This window comes from Sinocyclocheilus anshuiensis, unplaced genomic scaffold (assembly GCF_001515605.1).
Source record: "Sinocyclocheilus anshuiensis isolate Anshui unplaced genomic scaffold, SAMN03320099.WGS_v1.1 scaffold154, whole genome shotgun sequence".
NCBI lineage: Eukaryota > Metazoa > Chordata > Actinopteri > Cypriniformes > Cyprinidae > Sinocyclocheilus > Sinocyclocheilus anshuiensis.
Window position 1 is genome coordinate 88534 of NW_015546101.1, and position 13430 is coordinate 101963.

A 13430-nucleotide genomic window follows, 5' to 3' on the forward strand; every position below is an offset into this window, starting at 1 on the left:
GGAATTAGAATGAAAGAGACTAATATTTGCGTAGATGCCATTCTTCTTACGATGTAACGAGTACATCAGATGTTATGGGAAGTGTTCCCGGTTCCAGTTTACCTAATTAATGCAGCCTAACAATCCTTTAACGGATTTGAATTTTAGAAATGTGATAGTGTGTTATGTGTATGCCAGGTTAAAGAGATGGGTCTTTAATCTAGATTTAAACTGACAGAGTGTGTCTGCCTCCCGAACACTGTTAGGTAGATTATTCCAGAGTTTGGGAGCTAAATAGGATAAGGATCTGCTGCCCGCAGTTGATTTGGTATTCTAGGTATTATTAAATGGCCAGAGTTTTGAGATCGCAGCAGATGTGAAGGACTATAATGTGATATGAGCTCGCTCAAGTATTGAGGAGCTAAACCATTCAGGGATTTATAAGTAATTAGCAAGATTTTAAAATGTATTCATTGTTCAATAGGGAGCCAGTGCAGAGTTGAAAGAACCGGGCCAATATCATCGTACTTCCTGGTTGTAGTAAGAACTCTAGCTGCTGCATTTTGGACCAGCTGGAGTTTGTTTATTAAGTACGCAGAGCAACAACCCAATAAAGCATTACAATAATCTAACCTTGAGGTCATGAACGCATGAATTAACGTTTCTGCATTTGACATTGAGAGCATAGGTCGTAATTTAGATATATTTTTGAGATGGAAAAATGCAGTTTTACAAATGCTAGAAACATGGTTTTCAAAGGAAAGACTGCTATCAAATAGCACACCTAGGTTCCTAACTGATGACGAGGAATTAACAGAGAAGCCATCAAGTGTTAGACAGTGTTTTATGTTATTACATGCGGAGGTTTTTGGTCCAATAATTAACACCTCTGTTTTTTCAGAATTTAGCAGTAGGAAATTACTAGTCATCCAGTTTTTTATATCAACTATGCATTCTGTTAGTTTTGCAAATTTTTATGTTTCATCGGGCCTCGAAGAAATATAGAGCTGAGTATCATCAGCATAACAATGAAAGCTAACACCATGTTTCTTGATGATATCTCTCAAGGGTAACATGTAAAGTGTGAAAAGAAACGGTCCTAGTACTGAGCCTTGTGGCACTCCATACTGTACTTGTGATCGATATGATATCTCGTCATTTACTGCTATGAATTGATGACGGTCAGATAAGTAAGATTTGAACCATGACAATGCAATTCCACTAATGCCAACATAATTTTGTAGTATACTCAAAAGGATGTTGTGGTTGATAGTGTAAAACGCAGCACTAAGATCCAGTAGCACTAATAAAGAAATACAACCAGGATCAGATGATAAGAGCAGGTCATTTGTAACTCTGATGAGAGCAGTCTCAGTACTATGATACGGTCTAAATCCTGACTGGAAATCCTCAGAGATACCATTTCTTTCCAAAAAGGAACATAGCTGAGAGGATACTGCCTTTTTTAGTATTTTTGACAGAAAAGGGAGATTTGAGATCGGTCTGTAATTAACCAATTCTCTAGGATCAAGTTGTGGTTTTTTAATGAGAGTTGTGTTTTTTTAATGAGAGGCTTAATAACAGCCAATTTGAAGGTTTTAGGGACATATCCTAAAGATATTGATGAATTAATAATATTCAGAAGAGGATCTATGACTTCTGGAAGCACCTCTTTTAGTAGCTTAGATGGAATAGGGTTTAACATACACGTTGTAGGTTTTGATGATTTGACAAGTACGAAATACCTCTAGTTTTGTTTTCTTCCAGCTGCGCTCCATTTTTCGGGCTGCTCTCTTTAAGGTGCGAGTGTGCTTGTTATACCACGGTGTCAAACTGTTTTCCTTAATATTCTTCAAGCGTTAAGGAGCAACCTTATCTAAAGTGCTAGAAAAGAGAGATTTAATAGTTTCTGTTACATCATCAAATTTTTCTGAGCTATTGGATATGCTGAGGAATTGAGACAAGTCATGAAGATTATTTACAAAGCAGTCTTTTGTGGTAGAAGTGATGGTTCTACCATATTTGTAACAAGGAGTTGAATGTGCAGCTTTAGCTATATGGAGTGTACACTAGACTAGATAATGATCCGAGATATCATCACTCTGCTGCAGAATTTCAATGCCATTAACGTCAATTCCATGTGACAGTATTACATCTAAAGTATGATTCCGACAATGAGTAGGCCCTGACACGTGTTGTCTAACCCCAATATATCTGTAAATGCTAATCCCAATGCATCTTTTTCATTATCAACATGGATATTAAAATCAACAACAATTAAGACTTTATTTGCAGCCAGCACTAACTCAGATAGAAAATCAGCAAATTCTTTGATAAAGTCTGTATGGTGCCCTGGTGGCCTGTATACAGTAGCCAGTACAAACGTCAAAGGGGATTTATCATTAACACTTGTTTCTCTGGGTAATGTTATTTGAATCACCATTACTTCAAACGAATTATACTTGAAGCCAGAGCTCTCAGAAATACTGAAAATATTACTATAAATTGTAGCAACACCTCCCCCTTTACCTTTTGGATGTGGCTCATGTTTATAACAGTAATCTTGGGGGTGAGACTCATTTAAAATAATGTAATCATCTGATTTTAGCCAGGTTTCTGTAAAACAGAGCACATCTAAGTTATGATCTGTAATCATATCATTTACAAAAAGCGCTTTTGTAGAAAGGGATCTAATATTCATTAAGCCAAGCTTTATCATTTGTTTATCTGTATTATATCTGTTTTTTATTTGTTGAACATCAATTAAATTGTTACCCTTAAATTGAGCCGTAGTTCACTGAGAAGCTATTCAAACAGCTGTCATTATCGCAAACGATTTCTTCGATATCAGAATCGCGCAATAAAATCGTCTGCGATTTTTTTGCGTAACTTGTCAGTGAACTATGGCTATGTGTAGTAAATTCTGCTCCATCTGAAAGCACGTGATGATGATTTCCTGCTGATTACAGAACCGGCTTTACTAACAACATGCACATGACAATCGCATTCGATTAATCGTGCAGCCCTACTCTATAGTATGATATCTAGGTGAAAGAGTCTCTATGTGCTCAGAATTAACTGACTTCTGTGACGTGAGGTGGCTAGCAGACGGTCGGTTTAGCCAGTCTGTCTGCTTCCTGACCTGGGCCCCAGTTAGTCAAGTACAAACTCTAAGAATATGTCCCATAGTTCTAGAGAGACGAGCGGCACCACCCCTGGGGGGATGAAGACCATCTCTTTTCAACAGGTCAGGTCTGCCCCAAAAACTCGTCCAATTGTCTATAAAACCTATGTTATTCTGCGGGCACCACTTAGACATCCAGCCATTGAGTGATGACAGTCTGCTATGTATCCACGGTAAGCAGGGAGGGGACCAGAGCATATTACAGTGTCTGACATCGTACTTGCAAGAGTACACACCTCTTTAATGTTATTTTTAGTGATCTCCGACTGCCTAAATCGGACATCATTAGTGCCGACATGAATAACAATCTTACTGAATTTACGTTTAGCATTAGCCAGCACTTTCAAATTTGACAAGATGTCAGGTGCTCTGGCTCCTGGTAAACATTGGAATATGGTGGCTGCTGGTGTCTCTATTTTCACATTCCGTACAATAGTCTCCAAAAACTAGGGCCCTTTCAACAGGTTTCTCACTGAGCGGGGACAACCTGCTTAAAGTTTTAATCGGAACGGAAGAGCGGTGTTTTGTCCCGTGACTATGCCGCCTCACAATCACCCAGTTGCCCTGCTGCTCTGCAACCGGAACAGAACATTGTACGGGACTCGCTAAGCTAGTCGCATCCAAAGCTGTATCTAAGGCCCTCACATTCTTATCCTATCCTCAATTAAAGTTTGGATGCGTGTCTCTAGTGCTGAAATCTTCTCTGTCAGCCTAACTATTTCCCTGCATTTATCACATGTGAATCCCTCGCCGCTGACAGAGAAAGCTACACTATACATGTGGCAAGCAGTGCAAGTAACAATAACAGGAGAAGAAGTCATGACTCACCGTGATTGTTGAATGATTCCGACTTACCACAGTTGTTTGATGAACTCATGAAAAACGAAGCGAGAGAGAGAGAGAAAAAGAAACGGTAGGCGCGAATGACAAGCTAACAGGCTAACGGAATGCTAACGCGTTGCACTCACGGTTTAGATTAAGAAGCGAACGATATCAAATTAGTATGCTAGATAATGTCAGAAGTATGGTGATAATTAAGTTATATTTTAGCACTTTAAACAACAGAAAGTGATAGTAAGATTCCAACATAAAAACAAAGCTACACAGAGCTACAAACACTCAGTCAAACACTCAGTCTGGACACACCAGAAGTACATCATAAGTGCATTCGTAACCTCCAAGATGTACACAAATCTCTTGTTTCTTTATCTTAAACTGTCACAGAAGTAATTCCATACACAGCCAAGTTAACCATTTTACCAGCCACTCATCATTATTCATTTTTGTAATCCAAAGTTATCATAATTGCATTTCAGGACATTTTAGCCGACTATTACTCTTAGTACTCTCCCATATTAACTAAAATGCAGAACCCATGGAGGATGGAGGCAATTAAGCATTACGAACTCCTCCCTTTCTCTGTAATGTTGTTTCTTCATCAGTTACTGCCAACCATATCAGCCAACAGCCTCTGTGTCAGGTAAAACCTTTCCTTTGTTCTTTCTTACCTACAAGCTCATTATTAGTTTCTTAGATGTTTTGTTTTTCTCTGTTGTTTTTTTTTTTTGTTTGTTTTTTGTGAATATGCCATACATATTCACCTTTGTGTTGCTTTTCAAGTATTTTCTACTGATTCTTAGTGGGTTATTTTCTAATGGCAATGAAGCAAATTCTTGTTATGTGTTTCAGGTCGAGGAGTATCATAAAAACTGACAGGACAGACAGAAATCTAAATCACAACATACAATTAAGGTTTGATTATATGTTTTTTAAAGTGCATGGGATAACAATACAGTTTAAATATTTAATTGCCAAGTGATTCACTGTTCAGTTGTTTATTTGTTTAATTAATTAATATTCATTAGTTTAGTGTAGGGCATTCTGCAGTGTCAGTGCCATATGCCTTAGAATTTTGGTCAAAATTAATGTGTATCTAATTAATTTATTTAATATGTTATATCACGAGATTGCAGTACAACATAAAACTTACATGAAAAAGCAAATTACATGAATTTTGAATCAAAAACATATTTGTTTTCATTTCAGTTTGAACATCCTAAGCCCAGTTCACAGAACATGGCCTACCCTGAAACCTCAACCAACATGACATTCCAGTTGGAAGTAAACTATTTAGCTTGGTTACTGGAGAAATTAAACTGGACATCTGTGAAGACAGCTGTGTGTGCATCTTCATCTGAAATGGTGGTTATCTGGATTATTTTCTCCATTGAGTTTGTTGTCATATGTCTGGCACTCTATGGATTGTGTTATCTGCTTAGGTCTAACCATGCTGTCCCTGTATTCATCATAAATCTATTTGTTTCTGATATCATACAGATTTGTGTCAAGCCTGTTCTGAATTTTTGTACATTTAATATAAAAAAGAATGTATTCTTTTTTGCATTTCATGTTTATATCCTGAGCATAGTAGTTAACATTGGCTTCATGGTCTGTATCTCTGTGGAAAGATACATAATGATCAAATACCCTGTTTGGTACCGACTTCATCATTCGTGTAGGAATTTAGTTCTGATATGCTTTTTAGTTTGGGCAACACTCTGTGGATTTATGGTGATGGATGTGATTATTGCACTTAAAGTGGATGTGGAACTTGCATTTCTTCTGAGTCTATTTATTTTTTTGTTACCTTATCCACTGGTTGTGTTTTCCTTCGTGGGTTCGTGGAAGGCACTGTCTCATTCGGTCGCAGTCACCCCTGATGAAAGAAAGAGGATTTTGATGATTCTGGCTCTTGTACTTTTCAATTACACTGTGTTGTTCCTACCAAGCATTGTGCAAAACATAATTTTTGCAGTATCCTTTAAGCACGGAATAAGTAGTTATTACGATTGTTTACATTCAGTGTCAGGAATCATGTTGTATTTAAATCCACTTGCTGACTCTTTGCTGTATGTTTTCATAAGGAAGGATGCTAATCACATGTTTAGAGTTTTGTGTTGTAAGAAGCTGTGTGGAAATCACATGTAGTGCTTCAATTCAGCAACTGCAATTTTGATCCCCTTTAATATGTGTATTAAGTTTCATTTGTGTCAAGTATCAAAGACAGCACAGGAAACTATTTAACGCATTTAACCACTTTACTGAGTACTCATCATTACTCACATTTGAAATGTAACAATATTTCTGTCAATCCCTTTGAGCATAATTAAGTTTCAGGAAATGCTGGCCAAATATTAATCTGATTGCATGATGATATGATAAAAATGCCGAGCTAATGGTGGATGGATCTGGTTAAGTGTTAGTGGCTCCTCCCTCTCTGCATTGTTTCTTCATCAGTTACTTTCGACCATAATCAACCAGCAGAAGCAGCTCATTGTCAGGTAAACCCGTTTCTTATGCTTTTTATGTTTGCACAGTCATTGTACATCGTCTTGGGAATTATTTGTCAAATTTAGAATATTAATTTTACTTTTAAGGTATTATGTATGAAAATATTACAATCAGATTTTGCAATGATTTTGCTTTGTGTTGTAAATGTATATAAATAGCTTTCAAGAATTTAAATATTTTATACCGTCTTTTTTTGGGAAATAAATTAATGATTCTATGATGAGAGTGTAGAAAAAATCTTTTATGTATTTCAGCTCAATAGAAGTGTCACTTTCACAAAAACTGATAGGACAAATAATCACCACAGGAGGTATGTTTGGACAAGTTTCTATTGTGCTCTATAAATGTACATTGTAAGTTTAAACATTGTAAGTTTTATTAGTTTATTTTGTGTTTTCTTATTCCAACTTATAATTCTATAATTTTGTGTTTAATGAAGCTCCTCTAATCTGTTTCACAAGTTTTCATATTTTTAACCGTAAAACTATTATCGAAATGGATTTTTTTAATCTAAAGTATCTACACAAAGCACATTTATGGACTGCACATTTCCATCATTAATGTCTCTTTCAGCCATTAACAAATGAATAATGAAACATTTAAAGCTATAACTGAAGATAATGTTTGTAAAGGTGGACTTGATGGCATTAATCTGTGAACTGGTGTTAAAGGGATATTCATCATTCTGTAGTATATTTTTTTCCTCATCAAACATCCTTGTTTCAACCCAACTTTGGGTCAAATATGGACTAACCCAACTCAGCGGTTGGGTTAGTCCATATTTGGCCCAAAGTTGGGTTGAAACAACCCAGCATTCTTTAGAGTGTACTGTAGAATTCAAAGGGAACCAGAAACTGTTTGGTTACCAACATTCTTCAAAATATCTTCTTTTGTCTTCAACAGAAGAAAGAAACTCACATAGATTTGTAACAACTCGAGGGTGAACTATCCCTTTAATTTCACAAATTGCATTTTCCTTAAGACTGGCTTTCATTTAAATTAAATTGACAGAATCTGTGGACAGAGTATTTATCTGCTTCTTCCATCCACTGAGATTGTGTAAGTTCTCAGGGGGCTTTCCTAAATTCACAGAATGATGGAGGATGGGAGGATATTTTCAGAAAATTCAGAAAATTGGAAAATCAAGACTGAAAATAACAAACTATTGAGACTAAACTATGTTAAGTAAAAATGGATTTGTTTTAAAATGTTGCATCATCTGAAATTTTGGAAACTATAAAAACTAAGGAAATATGATAACAGAACAAAAAATGTAATTGTTTATTTAGAAAAATAACTTGTTTTTCTCGTCATTTTACCATCCAGTGTCCATCCAAGACACAGGAAATGGTTTATACTGGAACATCAACCAATAGGACATTCCAGCTGGAAATAAGCCACTTTCCGTGGAAAATTGATGATTTGAATTCGACATTTCTGGAAAAAATACTTTGTGGATCCACATTTGAAACTGTGGTTATATGGATTATTTTCTCCGTTGAGTTTCTTGTCATGTCCTTGGCATTCTATGGATTGTGCTGTCTGATCAGACCTAACCACACTGTTCCCGTATTTGTCATAAACCTCTTTATCACTGATGTCATACAGATTTGTTTCAGACCTATCCTGAATTTTTGTACATTCAGTGTTATAATTGCATTTATCTACTACATTTATTCCTTGAGCATAATAGTGAATGTTGGCTTCATGGTCTGTATCTCTGTGGAAAGATATATAATGATCAAATACCCTGTTTGGTACCGACTTCATAATACTTCTAAAAATCTAGCTCTGATATGTTTGTTGGTTTGGGCAATACCATGTGGAATAATTGTGATTGATGTGATTATTGCACTTCAAGGGAAGATTGCACATGCATTTTTCATAAGTGTATTTGTTTTATTGATGCCTTATCCACTGGTTGTGTTTTCCTTTGTGGGATCATGGAAGGCACTTTCTCATTCAGTCACAATAACCCCTAATGAACAGAAGAGGATTTTGGGGATTCTGGCCCTTGTACTTTTCAATTACACTGTGTTGTTTATGCCAGGCATTGTTCAAAGCATTATTATGATGCTTTCCTTTGAGCAGGGTCTAAGACTTCATGGTTATTTACTCTCAGTGTCAGGAATCTTAGTGTATTTAAATCCACTCGCTGACTCTTTGCTGTATGTTTTCTTAAGGAGAGATGCTAATGGCATATTTAGATGTTTGTGTTGTGAGAAGCTACATGAAAATCAGACAGAAAACTCCTCCAATTCTTTATCTAGGAGGGGTGAAGTGCAAATCAGTATAAAAACATACAGAGAAACCACCGAGTTAGAATCTGTGTGAGTGTCACTAATCAGTGGTTTTGTTCACTCCTAATAAGGATTTTATTTATTCATTTATTTTCAATTGAAAGTGTATATGTTAAAATTGCATGTTAAAATTCTTTTAAATATTACTCTAACACCAGGAGCGGTTCTAGGATTTCATCCTGAAGGGGGCTTAGCCCTCAAAGAGACCATTAGGCTACAAAGATACAAATTACCTATAGACCTATAAACAGTACTTTACAGTGCTTGTGAAAACTATGAATATACACAAATACCTATTAAAGCTACAGAAGTTACTTAGTTAAGAGCAGTGAGTGATTCTCTATTTTTCTTTTGTTGTTTGTTTAACATTACTAACATAAGAAATGCACAGATCCGTTATATTGATACACATCCAGTATTTTCTAAACTGTTTACTTTCACTTAAGACTTAACCGACTGTGTTTACTTGGATACTGTCAAGACAGCCATTCTGACATAATTTTGTGTGTATTTGCTCAAGAAGTCACCAAATAGAAGCTGAAGCCCACCTAAGGGCTTATATTTATTTACTATAAAGCACCCATCTTTCATTCAGAGTTTAAATATGACATTAAACAGACTAGTATGCTAAATGTCAATATCCCTTAATGTCAGTAACATTATATTTTGTAGGTATAATTAATAGGATAGAACATATCATATGATAGGATATATATAGGATATCTATCATATCATTACCATTAGCTTTAAACATTCCCATACAGAAATGTAATGTATGCACATATATGTCCCGGTATCCGAGTGGTGATGTGTTTTCATATAAGGCAATTATTAGTACATATATACATACATCCTCATGATATATGAAGATATAGGTTTATACCATATATGAAATACTCATATTAAAAATAATATACACTACTGTGCAAAAGTCTTAGGCCATTAGTATTTTCACCAACAAAGTTATATCATTTGCTCAAGTGTGTCAGTATGACAAATACAGTTTACATTTCCAAGCATTCCTTTTGCCATTAACTGTAATAATCTAGTGAGGTTTTTGTATGCACAATGAGTCTGACAACAGCCAGTGCTCCACACAGAGATCTGATCTCACCATCATCCAATCCATCTCGGATTACATGAAGAAACAGAAAAAATTGAGGCAGACTAAATCCAGAGGAACTGTGGCAACATCTATAAACACTTGAAGAAACTTACCTGCAAAGCTACCTGAAAAACCATGTCCAAGTGTACCTATAGGACAAAAGCTGTTTTAAATGCAAAGGGTGGTCACACTAAGTGTTGATTTGATTTAGTTAATAGAAGTTAATTGATAAATAAAATCTATTTATGACATTATTTTTGAAAGCATCCTCACTTTACAGCATGTTTACACAAGTGCCTAAAATGTTTCACAGTACTGTAGCATTGTAGGAAGGTTTCTTCAAGTATCTTGGAGACGTTGCCACAATTCTTCTGGATTTAGTCTGTCTCAGTTTGTTCTGTTTCTTCATGTCATTCCAGACAGACTGGATGATGGTGAGATCAGATCTCTGTGTGGAGCACTCACTGGCTGTTGTCAGATTTCTTGTGCATAAAAAAAAATCTCACTGGATTACTACAATTAATGACAAAAGGAATGTTTGGAAATGTAAACTGATATTTCCTACTGACACACTACAGCAAAAGATAGAAATAACTGGCTTAAACCATTTTTTTGTTGGTGAAAATACAAATGGTCTAAGACATTTGCAGTACTGTATATACATATGTTAAAATTATTTATATGATGACTTTTTATATGGTACTGTATGTTAAGACCATAAATGTGAACAATATATGTCCAAATATAAGTCCATTTAAACAACATTTATGTAAATATTCTGTAGGCTTATAGGATTTTATAGTTTGAACATACTCATAGTAAAATTAGCATAAATACATATATTAAAAGTATTTGTGATTATTTTTTATGGTAATGTATGTTAATGCCATATATGTAAACAACATATATGTCTAATCTATATATGTACGTTTATTTAAACATATGCAAACATTCAGTATGCTTATATAGGATTTTATATGGACATAGTTTATTATAGTTTATATATTGTTTTATATAATATATGATATTTATATAATGAATCTCTATATGGTATACTGTGCAGTATGTTAAGACCATTTATGTTAACAATGCATATTTGTGTTAATACGTCTATTAAACCACATATATGCAAACAACGTCTGCTCGGCTGTGGTGGTCTTCTGCTCCGCCGTGGGGGTCTTCAGTTCCTGTTCTACTTCACGGACCTGGCCCTCCACCCTCCACCCTGCCCCTCTGTCCCGCCTCCCTCCTGGACTGTGACATTTTTCAGGAGCGTCTGGAATCCGCTCCTTAAAGGCACAATATGTACGATTTTTTTATTCAAATATCCAAAAACCACTAGAACAGTGTTATATATTTTGCTGACTTGTGTACTTACATTATCCCAGATGTTTCGAAGAATGTTTAAATGCAGAGGAATAAGCAATTTTAACTAGTGACAGGGACCGTGTCCATAGTGTCATCACGCCTTCTAGCGGCGAAAATGACATATTGTGCCTTTAAAAGGGGAGGTTGTGTCAGTCTTCAGCTGGTGTGCACATGACGGCCACCAGAGGGCACTCCTGTGCAGGCGTGCCATTGACACGGGGACAGGGGGGTCATGACCCCCACATTTTTGATAAGGGAAAATTATGGCGTTATTTTACTGACAAATCTCGAGAGCGCACTGTTGTAGCGCGAAAGTACATTAATATGATGCGCGAGTGCAAATCTCTCTGCTTGCATGCAGATGTCAGATACACGCTGCTCTCGCCCAGAGGGTGTAACCATGGTTCCCTGAGGGAACGAGACACTGCGTCGAAACGCTATGGGAACGCCTTCAGCGTGACCACGCTCTGAATCACGTGTGTAATCAGTCCAATGGATGTGCGAGACGTCACGGGCGGGGTGATGTAGCGACCAGGACGCTTTAAAAGCACGTGCGGTGGATACAGCTGCAGCTTCTGGGAAATGAAGTAAGCGCTCGCAGGGATGCCGGAAGTATGGCACTGAGACGCAGTGTCTCGTTCCCTCAGGGAACCATGGTTACATGCGTAACCTGAGACGTTCCCTTTCAGGAACTCGAGCTGCGTCGAAACGCTATGGGAACGAGTATGCCCACGCCGCAAGACTTACAAATCCCTGCCTAGTGTGGAAGAGCACAGCTAAAGTGAGAGAAAGGAGCCAGGAGTGGCGTAGAATGCAGGTAGGCACCTGACAAAGTAGGCAGGGACATCCCGCCCAAAGGCCAACTTCAGAAGGAGTGAGCCTTGACCTGCAAAGAAGAGGGGAGATCAGAGGACTCGAGGCTATGGAATAGCATCCTGATCCACCGCTAAGCATAAGCTTCTCTGGCCAGAGGCCTCAGCGCACCGTGGAGGAAACGTGTAACTAGGGGGCGTCTGCTCACTGACTGGCCACCGAGAGGGGTGTGGTAGGCCGCAATGGCCACCACGTAGACCTTCAGGGTGGAGTGGGTCAACCCAGCAGAGAAACGGGTCTGCAGGAACTCCAGCACTGTACCAACTGGGCAGGTAACTGGGTCAAGCTAGCGATCTCCGCACCAAGAAGTGAAAAGCTTCCACTTTAGGGCGTACAGTTTCCTCATTGAGGGAGCTCTGGATTGGAGGATGGTCTCAACAACCTCGGTTGACAGACGGGAAGCTATGAGTTGTGCCCCCTCAGAGGCCACACCTATAACTTCCATAGGTCCGGGCGGGGGTGAAAGATCGTACCCTCCGCCTGTGAAAGGAGGTCCCTCCTGACGGGAGTCTCCCATGGAGAGCCGTCGAGAAGGGAATTCAGGTCCGAGAACCATACTTGACCCGGCCAAAACGGGGTCACTAGCAGTAGACGGACCCCGTCCCGGTGCACTCTCTCCAGAACTCCTGGGAGCAGAGCGATCGGGGGAAAGGCATACAGACGAAGCCTCGGCCACATCTGTACCATGGCATCCAGCCCCAGTGGAACTGGATGAGTCAGAGAGAACCAGAGGGGACAGTGCGATGTCTTTCGAGTCGCAAACAGGTCCACCTGAGCCTGGCCAAAAACTCTCCATATCTGCTTCCCCACCTCAGGGTGAAGCCTCCATTACCCGGGCCTCGGCCCCTGCCTCGACAGGATGTCTGCTCCCATATTGAGATGCCCAGGGATGTGAACTGCTCTCAGCGAGAGGAGTTTGCCCTGGGACCACGCAAGGATCTGTTGAACAGCCTGTAAAGGGGGCGCGAACGCAGACCTCCCTGGTGGTTGATATAAGAGACTGAGCAGGTACTCATGACCGCTCCCCAACCGGTGAGGGACGCGTCCGTCGCTAGCATTGCACGGCGACAAGGAGCTCCCAGCACCGGGCCCTGAGACAAGAACCAAGGTGTCCTCCACATGTCTAAGGCACGTAGGCGGCGCCACGTGACCTTGAGCATGCGGAGCGGGTTTCCCCTCAGGGAGAATCCCTTGTTCTTGAGCCACCACTGTAGGGGTCTCATGTACAGCAGGCCAAAAGGTATCACGTTGGACGCAGCTGCCATCAGAC

At 38.7% G+C, this 13430-nt stretch overlaps 1 protein-coding gene across 1 annotated transcript in view; it reads left to right on the forward strand.

Annotated features, from left to right (window-relative positions):
• The window catches only part of LOC107700399 (docking protein 4-like), a 63419-nt gene extending 56632 nt beyond the window's left edge, over window positions 1–6787 (forward strand). The window contains exons 10-11 of the transcript XR_001635540.1: window positions 987–990; window positions 6777–6787. The gene's annotated coding sequence lies outside the window, so the exon portion shown is untranslated. The remainder of the gene's footprint in view (window positions 1–986; window positions 991–6776) is intronic.
• Window positions 6788–13430: the final 6643 nt, after the last annotated feature.